Source organism: Cryptomeria japonica, chromosome 4, assembly GCF_030272615.1.
Source record: "Cryptomeria japonica chromosome 4, Sugi_1.0, whole genome shotgun sequence".
Classification (NCBI taxonomy): Eukaryota; Viridiplantae; Streptophyta; class Pinopsida; order Cupressales; family Cupressaceae; genus Cryptomeria; species Cryptomeria japonica.
In genome coordinates, this window is record NC_081408.1 from 68,709,230 (window position 1) to 68,726,870 (window position 17,641).

Consider the following 17,641-nt stretch of genomic DNA (forward strand, 5'->3'; position numbering starts at 1 on the left):
TCACTTTGTTTTGGATATGATACGATTGATAAGACAGTTTGATTAGTTGATTGCAGATGTTTGACTGGATAGTCATATCCTTTGTTAACTTCGTGGGAAGTGTTTGTTGGATATCTGCTAGGGTATTTATTTCTCACAAGACATTTTATTGCAAATTTTTCTGATTGATTGATTTTCGATTTTTAGTTCTTTTTTCCAAGAGCTTTTTCGATGTTTTTGGATTATGTAGATCGATATTTCAATGTTTTTGATTGATTTTTTCAAGACATTATATGGATGTTTTTGGTTGATTTTTTGAGGATCGTATTTGAATATTTTTGTTATTTTTTCAGGACGTTATATGGAAGTTTTTGGTATTTTATGATTTTCAATGTTTTTGGATTTTGAATATTTCAATGTTTTTTGGATTTTGAGTTTTTCAATGTTTTTGGATTTTTTCAGGACTATATATGATTTTTTGGATTTTTTCAGTTATGCCCCCAATGTGCAGACCTGTATGACATGATGATCTGTAGAATATATGTGGAGACAAATGAATTTTTGACATGACCTATGTGAATGCAATATGCAAGATGAAGATGCATTTCCTATTCGAACAAGGTTGATTGTGTTTATTTTTGCATTTGTAATACACCAATTGAAATGGAGGTGCAAAACCTTTCATAGATAAGTGGTCAATCAATCCCTAAGGTCCCTTGGATCATTCAAATTAACACACTTAGTGACTAGGATTTACAAATGGAGACGCGGAAAACTTCCCCATTGGTTCTTGAGACTTAGATCTTTGTTTGCCCATGTGTGTGCAAATGAGTTAATTCCCACTCTTGTGTTCACTAAAGATCCTTATCATCCTATATGACTAGCTACATAGATTATTCTAACTTCAAAAGCATCCCGAATAGAGCCTCATTGCCAGCAATCCTTGAGAGCTCTGACGAGGTTATAGACTGTAATTTCTCAAATATTGCTCCATTGCCAGTAGGTGTTCATAGCCCTAATGGAGTTACTTGCATGTTCCCATAGTCAAGTTTTTTGTCGCACTTGCATGCGCGATATTTCAGTTATATGTCATTTCTCTTTTTCCTTGAGAGGGATATTTGGCATAGCATTTTTTTCTTTTTGTTTTCTTGCCTTGACTTGTAAGTAATGAAACCTACTTGGGTGTGACAATTACAGTGGCGCTAAAGTATAATTTTAGATTTTTCACTAGTCATATGATCAACTAGGTGTCTAGAATGAATTAGAGATGTATTATGTTTGAGATATAGTAATTGATAGATTTTGGGTTAACAAGTCTCAAATAGTGAAATCACTACCCAACCATGAGTAAAGCGTCGTCATGGGGTAATGTTGTAAATGAATGACCTTAGGACTGATGAGACTAGGATGTGTTATTTATTTTACCCTTAATTTGCCATTATTTGTCATTCCTATGGTATCCATGTCATTCCTGTCACCATTTGGTAAGGAAGAAAGGAGGGAATTTGATAAATATGAAAGAAAAGTCAAAACCAAAACTATGAATGAAAACCATGGTTATTTGCTGACTAAACAGTTTAAACTGCCATAACAGGGGATCTATAGGTGGACAGGTACTTGGAAGAAGGGCTTGCTTGGTGCATGGATCATGAGAATGAGAGATTGGCATGAAGGTGATCTATTTTTGATAGATGGTTTCGGCATAGTCTTGGAATAGCCTAGAATTGTTAAAACTATTATACTGTTTTGATTCAGTGGCCTGCGGCCCTAGAATTGTCAAGGTTGTTATATTGTTTCGATTCGGTGGCTTGCGGCCCTAGATTAGTTGATGGTATTTATTTTGTTTTGTATAAAACAAGTTTCATGGTTACAAACTCGTAATTAGTTAGAGACAATATTAGTAAGCAGTGTTATATAAATATGTATGGGATTGTTCAAAAAGATAAGCCAATTATATATATGAAAAACATTGTTGTTCCAATTATTATTCTCTGATTGTGAGTGCATGGTTTGAAGTAGCAAGCATTTATAGTTTCAGCACTTGGTGACCGAGAAGGCAGGGCCCCCTTGCTCGTGTTATCAGGTGACTTCTTTATAAGTGTGGAGTGAGTAGTTTTATGTTTCGATTGCATGATTACATGTTCATTGTTTTAACAGTGTGATTTAATAAACAGTTTAGTTCAGATTTAACTTAGTATCGGTTTGAAGGAATTGTGAGTTTGCAGAACATTTAATAATCTGTATAGTAGAATATCTTTTGTTTGAATTCTAATATCATTTCTGCATTCGCAAGTCTAATTGGAAATTGCAGGATAAGGAAAATACCTCAGTTCAGAAATCAAGTTATATCTATCCGAACTTATGTTTGATCTGATTGAATGAGCTGTGATTCAGAATTTTGATATTCAGACGAATACATGCTTGAACCGGTAGGCTGTGACTCATAATTCTGGTGTTCTTCCACACTATTCCACTTCCTATCACTACCATGACAGGAAGTAGAACTATTTTGTCTTCACTCCTAAATTGCTTTGGAGGAAAGTAGTTTTATAATTAGTAATAAATTAAGTGAATGTTTTAAATTGATGTTCATAAATTAAGAAAATGTTTTTGATTGAAAGTGTGTGATTTAAGTTTACATGTTTTGAGTGTGAGATTTAATTTGTTAGTTTAAGTGTATGAGCCTTAGATTTGTTCTGAGAATAAGTGTGTAAATTAGAAATGCATTCATAATCACTTAACATACTATCTTCATCCCTTGAGCAAATAGCCATTATACCTCTCATCAGCTTACAAATCTCGGATTGACACTTTAAGGTACAACTGAGGATGTCCGCATAAGTTCCAAGTTAATTTGAAGAGAAATTAGACCGCAATTTTACCCTACAAGGACCTCAAAGACTTCATGTCCGAATATCTAAGAAAGGAGATGACCCTTATTTCTCTTGAATGCAAACAGATGATAAACTTGAACAATTGCCTTGTTTTATTGATGCTGCTATATGTAATTGTGGACATTTTTGAGAATGTGATGCATTTAAAAAAGAAACTATATGTAATGCAGTGTTTTGAATAATATGATATGAAATGTAGAAAGTAAAACCTAAACTACACAACCCTTAGGTATAATATCACTTAAGGTGCATGTTGTTCATAGGGTCAGACAGTGGATCTCCCTCCATGGTAGCCAAATTATATGCTCCATTGCCTATAACCCTTGTTATGATGAAAGGACATAGCCAGTTAGGTTCGAATTTCCCTGGCTTTTCTCGTTGTATTAGGTTTCTTTGATTCTCTTTAAGTACTAGATCTCCTACTTGAAAAGTTCATGGGCAGACCCGTTTATTATAACTTCGTCTTAGTCTGTTTTGATATCCTTGTAGATGGTTGAATGTCGTTTGTCTTTTTTCATCAAGGGTTTCAAGTTCTTGTAACCTCGCTACCCTGTAGTCTTCCTCTGATATGATGTTCTGTAAGGAGACTCTTAGAGACAATATTTCTATTTCAATGAGTATCGCTTTTGTCTCATAGACCAAGGAATATGGTGTTGCTCCTATAGGTGTGTATACTCCTGTTCTATAAGCCCAAAGAGCGGGATTTAACTGGAGATGCTAGTCTCATCCTATGTCAGTGACTACTTTCTTAAGAATTTTCAATATTGTTTTATTTGTATCCTCTACTTGTCCATTTCTTTGTGGATAATATGGCGTGGCAAATCTCTATTGTATGTGAAATTTGTCACACAACTCTTTCACTTCCTGGTTTTTAAATGGACGTCCATTATCTGTAACAAAGCACATTGGAATTTTGTATCTACATATAATGTAGTTGAGCATGAATTTTGATATCTATTTTCCAGTGGTGTATGTAAGAGGAATTGCCTCAACCCATTTGGTAAAGTACTCAGTGGTTTTCAAGATGAACTTGTGCCCATTGGAAGAAGTAGGGTTGATTTTACCCACTAGATCGAATCCCCATTGTGAAAATGGCCATGGTGATGTAATGGGTTGAAGATCTTGTGTTGGTGCATGAATGAGGTCTCCATGCATTTGGCATTGTTTACACTTTTGTACATACTTGTAAGCGTCCTTTTCCATAGTTGGCCAGTAATAACCTATTCTCAACAATTTCTTTGACAATGGCGGACCGCTTTGGTGAGCCCCAGAGATTCCATCATGGACTTCCTTTAAAGCAAGGTGTGCTTCACTCTCATCCAGACATCGGAGAAGAGTTCCATCGAAACCCTTTCTATACAAAGTATAAGCTATAATGGTGTATCTAGATGGCTGACGAATAAAGGTCTTCTTATGATTTCTGGATAGATCTGGTGACATGTATTGAGTATGTAAATATGTATATATTTCATTGTACCAAGGTGATTTTGGACCCACAATTGCACATACATATTTTGATAGGGGAGTCTCATATGTCGGTAGCATCAACTGTTCTATGATAAACTCAAATTGAGTTTTGTTATGCCTCCTAGAAATCCATTCAAATTCTTATGCCTCCTATGGGCTTAGTCATAGGTACCAGGTTGGATATCCATTCCACATAGTCAATAGGTCTAATAAAACCTACATCCAACAACTTTTGTAGTTCTATTTTAACTAGTAATGCAATACTTGGATGCATTTTTCTCAATTTTTGCTTGTAAGGTTTAACTCCCGGTATCAAAGGTAAGTGATGCAACACTAATTTAGAGTCTAATCCTGGCATGTCTGAATAGGACCAAGAAAATTTGATAGGTTGTTGCTTGAAAAAATGAATGAATCTGTCTTTTTCTTCTTTGCTTAGTGATTTTGCCAGATGGATGTTATGTACAACCTCCCCTTCTGCTATGTTTACTTCTTCTGTTTCCTCTATAAGTAATGTTGAACTTTCTCTTTCCCTAGGAAGATTACCCAAGTCACTCTTGCCATTATGGGTAGTTTGATCCTTATCTTCTGTTGTAGAAGAACTCTCTTCTCCAAAGTATGTTGTTCTATTCAGGTCTACAACAAACTCTGCTTTGTGATCACCTTGTGGAAATCCCTCTCTGACTCCTAGAAATTTTGAAATTGCTTCATCATTTTCAAACCAATCATGTGTTGGTTTTCCTTCTTTCCCCCAATCAATCAAGTGTGAATGCACTAGGGGTAAATCATTATTCCCTTCTTTAGTAGACTCTGATAACATGAAGACTTGATTGTTTGAATGACTTTGTGTATTTTCATCCTGTATAAGCTTTATTTGATACCTTGATATTACACTTTCTGGTGGGATAGAATCATGGAGTGATAAGAATTCGTAGTCATGAGAGTCTATCTCACTTTCAATAGATGTTTCATCATATGAGCTATCATCACTTATTTCTTCTTGTTCCTACCTCTGATTCTGTTGTAGATTGGCCGGTCTTCTTTGGACATTAGTTACCCTTCTTAAGCCTGGTATAAGCCTTTGCAATCTTTCTTCATCTATTTCATTAGGTTGAGCCTGCGTTGTTTCTCATGGAAGAAGTAGTGACAATAACCACAGATAGGATTCGGGTGGTGGTGGTAAACCTGCATTTGTTGCCACATTATCTTGTAATGTTGTGTCAACAACTGCATCATTTTGTAACTCAGTGGTAGGTTCTTGTAAGAGTTGTCTCATGTCTTCTCCATCTGATTCTACACTAGGTGATGTGGGTACCTGAGTACTTGTTTGAGATGAAGACAGAAGCGCCTGTGTGGACAAATCCCTTTGTGGTATGTAGTCTGACGGTTTCCTTGGTCGATTTAATATATCAAGGGTACTTTATCTTTCTTTTGTGATATGTTGTACATGCTTATATCTCAATCCTTAATTCCCTGGATTATCATTAGGAACAACAGGTTCTAGTCTTCCTTGTTTATGTAGCCCAAGGCCTGTGGTACCATCATATCCATGTCTCTGGAGCATTTTGAATCCATTGCCATACTGATCTATGGGTATTCTAGGTATCGTCATGTGATCTTCTTCTCTATATATCCAATGGTTAACATCTTTGTTTAGGGATTCTTCTTGTAAGTCACCCCATCTAATGAAAGAGCATGAGTCTGTGTATCTGACAATTTATTTTCCTTTGTCCTATTTTTGCACTGTAGTGTGAGGTTTCCCAAAGGACTTAGGAGAAAGAGACAACTGTCTCCCACTTAAATTATTTGCAATAGAGTACTCTCCACAACCCATATCTTTTATTTGTAAGGAGGATGTTGTAGGCATATCCTTTTTTGTTTCTGTGATTTTTAATGTTTCTAGTTGTGTAGTGAAAGGTGCGGCCTGATTGATAGGTACCTGATTATCCACACTATCTTTCAAGTAATTGCAATGTTGGAATGGGTTTGGATCACCCTTTATGGTGATTTCAATACCATTGTATGGGAACTTGACACACTGATGAAATGTGGATGGTACCGCTTACATGGTGTGGATCCATGGGTGGCCCAATAACATGTTATATCCTAGTTCTCTGTCCAAGACTTGAAAAGTGACCTCTGTCGTTATAGGTCCTACTTGTACAGGTAATGTTACAATGCCTTTTGATGGACATTCTTCATCATCGTAAGCCTTGATATTTATCCTCTTGGAAGAATCAATGTGAAGTTCAGAATATCCTAGTGCTTTGACTAGCTTTAAAGTACAAATGTTGAGACCGACTCCCCCATCTATGAGTACTCTTCTGATTCTTCTCTTATGAATGTAAGCTTCCAGATGTAGTGGGTCGTTATGATGCAGTCTATCACTAGGAATATCTTGTTCTCTGAATGCAATGTGTGTGCCTTGTGTCAGATTTCCTACCATAGACTGGAAGACATTTTCATCTATATCTCTGTCTACTATTGAATCTTGAAGTGCTTTGTCTAGTATAGTTATATGAGTGGGTGAAATATGCAATAGTTCAAATAATGATATCTGTGTCGAAGTTTTCTTAAGTTGCTCAACAACATTGTAAGTCCCTACCAGTGGTGGATGATTTGGTGGTATGCCTTGTAAAGTTACCTTTGATCTGTGAGTAACCACTACACAGTCTCTGTCTCTGGGAGTTATGGTGATCGTAGCTACTGTATCATTTGACTTACAAGATTTGTCGGTATCATAAGTTGTTTTATCAAGATTTATGTTAAATCCCTCTTCATAGTCTTTATGTGTATGTTTTGACATCCATGATGTGTTCTATGAGTTCATCTTCAAACCAACCTAAGTGAGATGGTTGATCATGCCCCCAGTCTTTGAGACAAATATTTTTATCATCATCGTACTTCGGTGCCTCTGATATCATGCAAATTTGGTTATCATCTCTATGAGTGTCTTGATATTGGTCATCTTGATCAAGTGTTTCTTGTGAATCATTGTTTGCTATATCTCCTGAGCTAATGGCATGAATAGTGTATCCTATGGTAGCCATTGTATCTGCTACCTTGTTTTGTATCCTTGGGATCTATTCGAAAGTAATTTTGCTGAAGTGCTCCTTGTAATCTTCGACCAACTTCTTATAAGGCATGAGTTTTTCATCCTTCGTGTTGTAATCATCATTGACTTGGTTTACAATCAATTGCGAATCACCATAGACCTATAACTCTTGTATTCTTCATTGTACAATTGTACGAAACCCTATGAGGAGAGCTTCATATTCAGCTATATTGTTTATGCATTGGAAATTGATCCTAAATGACTTAGGTATAACATCCCCTTGAGGGGTGATGAAAAGAATCCCTTCTCCAGATCCATGACTTGTATATGACCCATTAAAATATGACTTCCATATTACAAAGGCAGTTAATGTAAACACGGATTCATCTGGAAAGTCTATCAACAATGGGTCAATGTCCTGTATAGGAGCCTCTACTAATTGATCTACTATAATTTGTCCTTTGATGGATTTTATGTCTATGTATTCTATATCAAACTTGCTCAGGATCATAACCCACTTAGCCAATCGCCCAGTCAATGTTGCTCTGCTCAATAGGTACTTGAGTGGGTCAAAGCATACAATGAGTTGTACCTGATGACTCAACATGTAATGTTTGAGCTTTAGGGATGCAAAGATTACTGCTAAGCATGCTCGCTCTATAGGGGTATAATTAAGCTCATAGCCGATCAGAGTCCTACTTATATAGTAAATGGCTCTTTCTTTTCCATTTTTGTCATGTTGTGCCAATAGAGCTCCTAGAGTTGAGTTTGTTGCTGATATGTATAACAATAGAGGTTTTCCTGGAGTAGGAGACATTAACACTGGTGTGTTCAAAAGATAATCTTTCAGAGCTTGGAAAGCTTCTTGGCATTGTTCTGTCCATTTAAAAGTAACTCCTTTCTTGAGTAAATGCTGAAATGGGTGACACTTATCTGCCAACTATGCTATGAATCTCCTTATGGATTACAGTCTTCCTTGTAACCCTCTGAGTTGTTTAAGTGTTGACAGAGGTTGCATATCAATGATTGCCTTGACCTTGGCAGGGTCTATTTCAATTCCTCTGCTTGACACTATAAACCCTAACAGTTTACCTGTTGTTACACCAAACACACACTTCTTCGGGTTTAATCTGACATTATACTATTCCAACTGATCAAATATCTGTGTAAGAAATGCAAGGTGACTTTCTTTTGTTTGTTATTTATCCAATATGTCATCCACGTAATCTTCCATTATGTTGTGGATCATGTCACGAAACAATGTTGTCATGGCTCTTTGGTATGTTGCTCCAGCATTTTTGAGACCAAATGGCATCACATTCTAGCAGTATGTGTCCCCATGGGCATGTAAAGGTCATTTTATGTTGATCTTCTGGTGTAATTTTAATTTGGTTGTATCCTGAAAAACCATCCATTAAGGATAGCATCTCATTTCTAGCTGTTAGGTCAACTATCATATCGATATTTGGTAGCGGGAAGTCATCCTTAGGACAAGCTTTATTTAGATCCTAGAAATCTATTCAAATTCTTATGCCTCCTGTGGGCTTAGTCATAGGTACCAAGTTGGATATCCATTCCACATAGTCAATAGGTCTAATAAAACCTACATCCAACAACTTTTGTAGTTCTATTTTAACTAGTAATGCAATACTTGGATGCATTTTTCTCAATTTTTGCTTGTAAGGTTTAACTCCTAGTATCAAAGGTAAGTGATGCAACACTAATTCAGAGTCTAAGCCTGGCATGTCTGAATAGGACCAAGCAAATTTGATAGGTTGTTGCTTGAAAAAATGAATGAATTTGTCTTTTTCTTCTTTGCTTAGTGATTTTTCCAGATGGATGTTATGTATAACCTCCCCTTCTGCTATGTTTACTTCTTCTGTTTCCTCTGTAAGTAATGCTGAACTTTCTCTTTCCCTAGGAAGATTACCCAAGTCACTCTTGCCATTATGGGTAGTTTGATCCTTATCTTCTGTTGTAGAAGAACTCTCTTCTCCAAAGTATGTTGTTCTATTCAGGTCTACAACAAACTCTGCTTTGTGATCACCTTCTGGAAATCCCTCTCCGACTCCTAGAAATTCTGAAATTTCTTCATCATTTTCAAACCAATCCAGTGTTGGTTTTCCTTCTTTCCCCCAATCAATCAAGTGTGAATGCACTAGGGGTAAATCATTATTCCCTTCTTTAGTAGACTCTAATAACATGAAGACTTGATTGTTTGAATGACTGTGTATTTTCATCCTGTATAAGCTTTATTTGATACCTTGATATTACACTTTCTGGTGGGCTAGAATCATGGAGTGATAAGAATTCGTAGTCATGAGAGTCTGTCTCACTTTCATCATATGAGCTATCATCACTTATTTCTTCTTGTTCCTACCTCTGATTCTATTGTAGATTGGTTGGTCTTCTTTGGACATTAGTTACCCTTCTTAAGCTTGGTGTAAGCCTTTGCAATCTTTCTTCATCTATTTCGTTAGGTTGAGCCCGTGTTGTTTCTCGTGGTAGAAGTAGTGACAATAGCCACAGATGGGATTCGGGTGGTGGTGGTAAACCTGCATCTATTACCACATTAGTCTGTACTGTTGTGTCAACAACTGCATCATTTTGTAACTCAGTGGTAGGTTCTTGTAGGAGTTGTCTCATGTCTTCTCCATCATTTTGTAACTCAGTGGTAGGTTCTTGTAGGTGATGTGGTTACCTAATTACTTGTTTGAGATGAAGACGGAAGCGCCTGTGTGGACAAATCCCTTTGTGGTATGTAGTCTGATGGTTTCCTTAGTCGATTTAATATATCAAGGATACGTTGTCTTTCTTCTGTGATATGTTGTACATGCTTATATCTCAATCCTTAATTCCCTGGATTATCATTAGGAACAACAGGTTCTAGTCTTCCGTGTTTCTATAACCCAAGGCCTGTGGTACCATCATATCCATGTCTCTGGAGCATTTTGAATCCATTGCCATACTGATCTGTGGGTATTCTAGGTATCATCATGTGATCTTCTTCTCTATATATCCAATGATTAACATCTTTGTTTAGGGATTCTTCTTGTAAGTCACCCCATCTAATGAAAGAGCATGAGTCTGTGTATCTGACAATTTATTTTCCTTTGTCCTGTTTTTGCATTGTAGTGTGAGGTTTCCCAAAGGACTTAGGAGAAAGAGACAACTGTCTCTCACTTAAAGTATTTGCAATAGAGTACTCTCCACAACCCATATATTTTATTTGTAAGGAGGATGTTGTAGGCATATCCTTTTTTGTTTATGTGATCTTGAATGTTTCCAGTTGTGTAGTGAGAGGTGCGGCCTGATTGATAGGTACCTAATTATCCACACTATCTTTCAAGTAATTGCAATGTTGGAATGGGTTTGGATCACCCTTTATGGTGATTTCAGTACCATTGTATGGGAATTTGACACACTGATGAAATGTGGATGGTACCGCTTGCATGGTGTGGATCCATGGGTGGCCCAATAACATGTTATATCCTAGTTCTCTGTCCAAGACTTGAAAAGCGACCTCTATCGTTATAGGTCCTACTTGTACAGGTAATGTTACAATGCCTTTTGATGGACATTCTTCATCATCGTAAGCCTTGATATTTATCCTCTTGGAAGAATCAATGTGAAGTTCAGAATATCCTAGTGCTTTGACTAGCTTTAAAGTACAAATGTTGAGACCGACTCCCCCATCTATGAGTACTCTTCTGATTCTTCTCTTATGAATGTAAGCTTCCAGATGTAGTGGGTCGTTATGATGCAGTCTATCACTAGGAATATCTTGTTCTGTGAATGTAATACGTGTGCCTTGTGTCAGATTTCCTACCATAGACTGGAAGACATTTTCATCTATATCTCTGTCTACTACTGAATCTTGAAGTGCTTTGTCTAGTATAGTTCTATGAGTGGGTGAAATATGCAATAGTTCAAATAATGATATCTGTGTCGAAGTTTTCTTAAGTTGCTCAACAACATTGTAAGTCCCTACCGGTGGTGGATGATTTGGTGGTATCCCTTGTAAAGTTACCTTTGATCTGCGAGTAACCACTGCATAGTCTCTGTCTCTGGGAGTTATGGTGATCGTAGCTACTGTATCATTTGACTTACAAGATTTGTCTGTATCATAAGTTGTTTTATCAGGATTTATGTTAAATCCCTCTTCATAGTCTTTATGTGTATGTTTTGACATCCATGATGTGTTCTATGAGTTCATCATCAAACCAACCTGAGTGAGATGGTTGATCATGCCCCCAGTCTCTGAGACAAAGATTTTTATCATCATCGTACTTCGGTGCCTCTGATATCATGCAAATTTGGTTATCATCTCTATGAGTGTCTTGATATTGGTCATCTTGATCAAGTGTTTCTTGTGAATCAGTGTTTGCTATATCTCCTGAGCTAATGTCATGAATAGTGTAGTCGTATGAGACCTTTGTGTAGTTAGCTGTATTGTCTTGGGTACCTGATGTGGTAGCTTTCCCTTTGTCATGCTTAACAAAAGGATCCTTAAAAATTGTATGATTTGTGTTTGCTGAGGTTTTATCGGTATCAATTGTGATGTCCCCTTGGTCTATCATATCTTGGACCAAGTTTTTCAATTTGTAGCAACTTGTTGTTTTGTGATCTTTAGTCCGATGATAATCATAGAAATCATTATCATTCCACCATGTTGGTTTGAAAGGACCTGGTTCATACACTCTTACTTCAGGTAAAGTGATCATGTTTGTCTCTATTAACTTTTTGAGCGCTGACTCAATAGGCTCTCCTAGAGGTGTGTAATTTCTTCTTGGAGCATTTACCCTGGGGTATCTTGTGTTCATGTTTTGTGTAGCATTTACATTTGTTGAGGTTGTGTTATTCCCTATATGTGGATTAGATGACTGACTCATTCCCAAAGATAAAACGGGTTGAGTTCTGTTTATCGTTCTGGCGTCTACAATACCATCATTGGTCACATTTTTGTTTTTTGACCAAAACTAGATTTGTCATTGTTGTTGGTGTTGCCATACTTAATAAGACCTTGTTCTACTAGTCCCTTCTCACATTTGAGAGCCTTTTTCATGATTTGTTTGAATATGGTTAAACATTGCATTTGTATCAGATATTTAATCTTAGGAATCAAGTTTTCTATGAACATATCCACTTGCTCTGTTTCTGGGATAACTGTCTTGCACCTCCTATAAAGAGCCCTCCATCGTTGTATGAAGGATGCAAATATTTCATTCTCATATTGTTTAACGACACATAAGTCCATCAAAGTAACTAGGGTGTCAATGTTATGTGAGAAGTTTGCAATAAATTGTTCAACTAATTCTCCCCATGATGTGATGGTTGGTGTAAATGTAAAAACCATTCTAAAGCCGAACCTCCCAGACTTTTAGGAAATAGTCTCATTAAATAAGTATCTTTTGAGGCAACTTCTATACATGTCGTAAAAAATTCTCTGATATGATCTCTAGGATATCTATCAAATTTGGGTGTTTCAAAATATTGTGGGAAAGGCGACATGTATAATGTGTGATCAAATGGATAAGGACGTAGATCCTGCATTGTGTAGCTTTTCTTGTCGTTACCGGTTTGCATGGTTGTCATTTGTTGTTGCAAATTTTGTATTTGTTGTGTCAAAATATCTGTTTGTGTCAAAGGTAGACCTTGTGTTTGTGTATGTCCCACAAAAGGATTCGTGGTTGCATAACTAGGAGGTTGTTGGAAGGTACCAAGATTATAACTTTGCGTGTTGTGAATTCCACTAGGTACTGTGAAATAGGTGATATGCGAACCCATGTTTGGTTGAGTTGTACTTGTTGTGTTGGCAAGACCTATATTTGCATTTTGATGACTATATGTTGATCCCATAGAATAGGAAACTGGAGGTTGGGTTGCACTTGTTGCTTGTGTTTGAATAGGTGCTGAGACACTTGATATTATCGATATGCTTTGTGTTAACATTGATCACCGAGGTTGATGCACTTGTTTGAAAGTTTGCATCTGCATTGACATTTGTTTGGATAGGTACGTTTTGAGGAAGACTGGAGGTCGTTGCTTGTATTTGTGTCATGGGTGTTGTTTGACTGTTGTCTTGACCTAAAGTTTTTCCCGGTGGTAAAATCTTTGTGACATCAAAATCCTCAGGTAGTTTTGCCCCATTTTGTATTAACAACGAAAGATACTTGTCCCTATCGCTATGTATAAGTGCATCTAGGATCATGAGGACATGTGGGTCTTGTTGAGCTGACTCAATTTATTCCTTTGTCAAATGTTGTTGTAATTCGTTTAGGGTGGACATTGTCTTTGTACCCGAGTGTTGACTTGTTGACATGTCCATATTCCAAGTAGGGTTTACTGACTGTGTGTTGTTTGGGTTCATTATTCCTTTCGCTTTTTGTGACCTTGTGATGGGCATCTAAAATTTCTTATATGAGGGTGGTTCTATGCAAGACAATGACTTAACACTAGACTGTAGATGTAAATATGAGGTATGCAAGGCTATATTAGACTCTCTATTGAGGATTTTGATGTGAGACCTGCTGAGCATTTCTAATTTCTCTAATGCAAGTCTTTCCATTTCTTGACTAAGTTGTTCAGCCTCGATCTCTATATCAATTCTATGGGAAATCTTAGAATCAATGCTTATCTTGTGTATGACTCCTATATATTGAGGTGCGCTTCTTCTTAAGTCCCAAGTTAAGTTAGCTAGACCATGAATGATTTCTCGTTGACCGCCATTTGGCACTAGATTAGGTTGCTCGAAGGGGAGCAAACCATCACCTGGGAGACCCATGAAGACACATGCTATGAATCTATAACTGACAATGGACTTAGATGTATATGAGGTCTAGATGACAACATATATGATAATGTAGGACTATGTAAATAATATGGATGATAATGCAAAAGACTTAGGACGATAATGAGGATGTAAGTGGGACTAAGAAAAAGATGTAGGACGATAATAAGGACGTAAGTGGGACTATGCAAAAGACGAAGGAAGATAATGAGGATGCAAGTGGGACTATGCAAAAGACGTAGGACGATAATGAGGATGTAAGTGGGACTATGTATAAGACTGCCTAGGGTCACAAGTATGTAAGGACTTTTGAGTTTTGGTTTCAAAATGGACTTTGTTTTCTATAACTTCGTGTGTGGGATAATGTTTTGCAGTTTTCCAAATCTGAGAACAATTGCTTAGAGGTATGTATAGTTGACTGACTCAATTTTCATACAATCTTGGAAAATCTAAAGATATGTGGGATAGGGCCTGAAATAGCCCAAGGGACTGACTCAATACTGGTCTATCACAATGATATATAAAAAAGCATGGAATACAATCTTAGGCTGGAAAGTGGACACCATTCAATGAGGCCCCTGCAACAAAGTACCGAAACAAGACGGACAGATAGAGAGTCTGGCAACATTGGCTCCACTCCACGACACACACTTCTCGGGCATGCCAGTCTCTCTTACCCCGAAGATCTGAAGATCTTATCACCGAGGGATTTCTGTCTCATAATGTAAGGTACATGAGGGGTATCTATGGGGTATGATCCGCACTCCCGGAATCACTGAATGTAGGATTTTTGGCAACTAAATTGGTTCGTAGTATTAGGTTTCGTGGGATCCCGATCCAACGATGAATTCTCATAGCAAGCCACTTAAGACTTTAATTGAGCCTATCAGTGTAGGGAAGGCCCCCACATACGTCGAATTCACTCAACACTCTAGCCGCCTGACCAATATACTTATATAGTGGCTCAAAAAACTCGTTCAAGAGTACGCTGGGAGAGATGATATCCCCAACGCATCCCAATTCGAAGTACCTCTGTGGGGTGATGAAATCCCCAGTCAAAGATACCCCTCACTACGTAGAATAAAATAAAATTTGGATGTCATTGTCACCTTCCTCCTTTCTCCCAAGACCCCGAAGGCGGGTGGAAAGTTGGTTAATGCAACAGTAGGTCCACCCCAAACACGATAAAAATTCTTTACCTTAAGAAAAAAGAAAAATGATTTAATTTAATGTAGCCTTATTCACGTTTGTTTTATAGTCCAAATTTAGGTGTTGAATACGCATGTGCATGTCCATTTTAAACACCAAATCGAAATATGAAAGCATACATGTCAATTATAACCATTTTATTGATTTTAAGCACTAAAAGACAAAGTGTGAGATACATGCATGTCAATTTTAGCCCACGTTTATTTTAAGCACCAAACAATGATGTGTAAGATTATCCATGCATGTCCATTTTAACTGTTGTCGATTTTAAGCACCAAAAGATGAAGTGTTAGGTGATGCATGCAAAAATACTAATCTAATCCTTTTTGTAAGTCCACCACAGGCTGTAAATAGGAGATTAGTAGTAAAATCAAACTAACAAAAAACAAAAACTCAAAACTTTACAGAAGCAAATGCATAACTTTACCTGTGCGATTGCGTGATACTTATAGATCGAATGCGTAATTCTGACAGACCGAATGCATGATGATATCTGATCGATTTCGTAGCACTAACAAGTTGATTGCGTAACAGACAGGCAGACAACCAAAAATTCAAAAAAATAAAAAAAATAAAAGAAAACTAAACCCGATCAGGAACCTACAAAACCAACTGTGAAGCCCTAGCCAAATCTCTCATCATCCATTCAATATTGATTAGATCATATTTAACTTGATAAGAAAGAACTAAGCTATTATATCTATCAAAGGCTAGTTGCTCTTCCAAATCTTGTATCAATTTTTCTGCCTGGAGAACCTTTTGATAGCGTTTGGCTTCTCTTCTTTGTTGTTTCGTCCTTCTTGCACCTGAAATCCTGATCTGTACTTTTCTTCCCATAAACTATTATAATGAAATCATGAAATAGAAGTAATGTGTTTGCAGATTAAACCAATTTTAGACAGAAATAGACAGATTAAATAATAGACAATAAAAAATTAGACAACAGGTTTCCCTGCGAATGCGTAATCCAGAAAGGGTGATTGCGTGATCTGAACAGGGCGATTGCGTAACCTTGTCAGAGTGAATGCGTGACCCTGAGGGGTTGAATGCGTGATGCTGTCTATGCGATTGTGAGACGATGTAATCACGATAGCGTGACGAAATATCTGTTCTCGAAATCTGTGTGAAATCTATAAAAAAATACAAAAATTCATACGACTTGCAAAAATTATACAAAGAACAGAGAAGGTAAGTTAGGTGTATTTCACGTCGGGTTCACCAAAATCTATGCATGTAAAATTCATCTTTATAACAAGTATTCAATTAGAAATCAAAGGGAAATCACGAATCCTTGCCTAATCAAAGAATCTTAACAAACTAACAATGAAATAATGCAATATCAAACAAATAGGAATTAAAATAGTTCAAATCAAACTCCCTATTCCAAGATTGCATATAGCTTCCATTGCTCTTCTCTTCTCTATGGTATGATGGCTCTCAGATATTGCGCTGGTAACTTACAAGTGACACAAAGATTCAAAGTTTGTGATTGTTGAAAATGGAGATTGGATGCTTAATTTATAGATAATTGGAGAAGATTGATTGAAAGGTGGAACAGATTGATCAAGAGGTGGAATTCAGGTGAGCTCAAATGAAAATTGATAGTTGAACCGCTGATTGTAGGAGTGAAACTCAATAGATTGAATAGATTAATTGAGTCAACTGATTGAGAAAAAGAAAAAGAATGATTGGAGGAAATAAAGAGGATGACAAAGAAAGCTTAATTTAGAAAAAACTAATTGAAAGATAGAAATAGAGATTAGAGAGATAAATGATTTAATTAATTAATTGATTTAATTAATTAATTTAGCATGTGCTTGCATTTAGATTTAGATTTTCAATTTAATCTTTGCATTATATTTATTCAAATAATTGAATTTATTTAATTCAATTTAGTATTTGAATATATTTAGAACTTGACTTTGATTTTCAATTTGGTTTTTGAAATCATGCACATGTAATTGAATTTAGAAGAAATTAGAAGAATATGAAATTAAATGAAATTAGAATTTGGGGATTTGGAAATGGAAGAATTAATTAGTTAATTAAATAATTTAAAGAAACTATTTAATTATTTAGAAATGGAATTTAGTTAAATAATAAAGATTATTTAATTTAAAGGATTAAATCATAATTAATTAAATAATAAAGATTATTTAATTTAAAGGATTAAATCATAATTAATTAAATAATAAATATTTAATTAATATTTAGAAAAGGGTTAAATGATTAGATGATTAGAGAGATAGA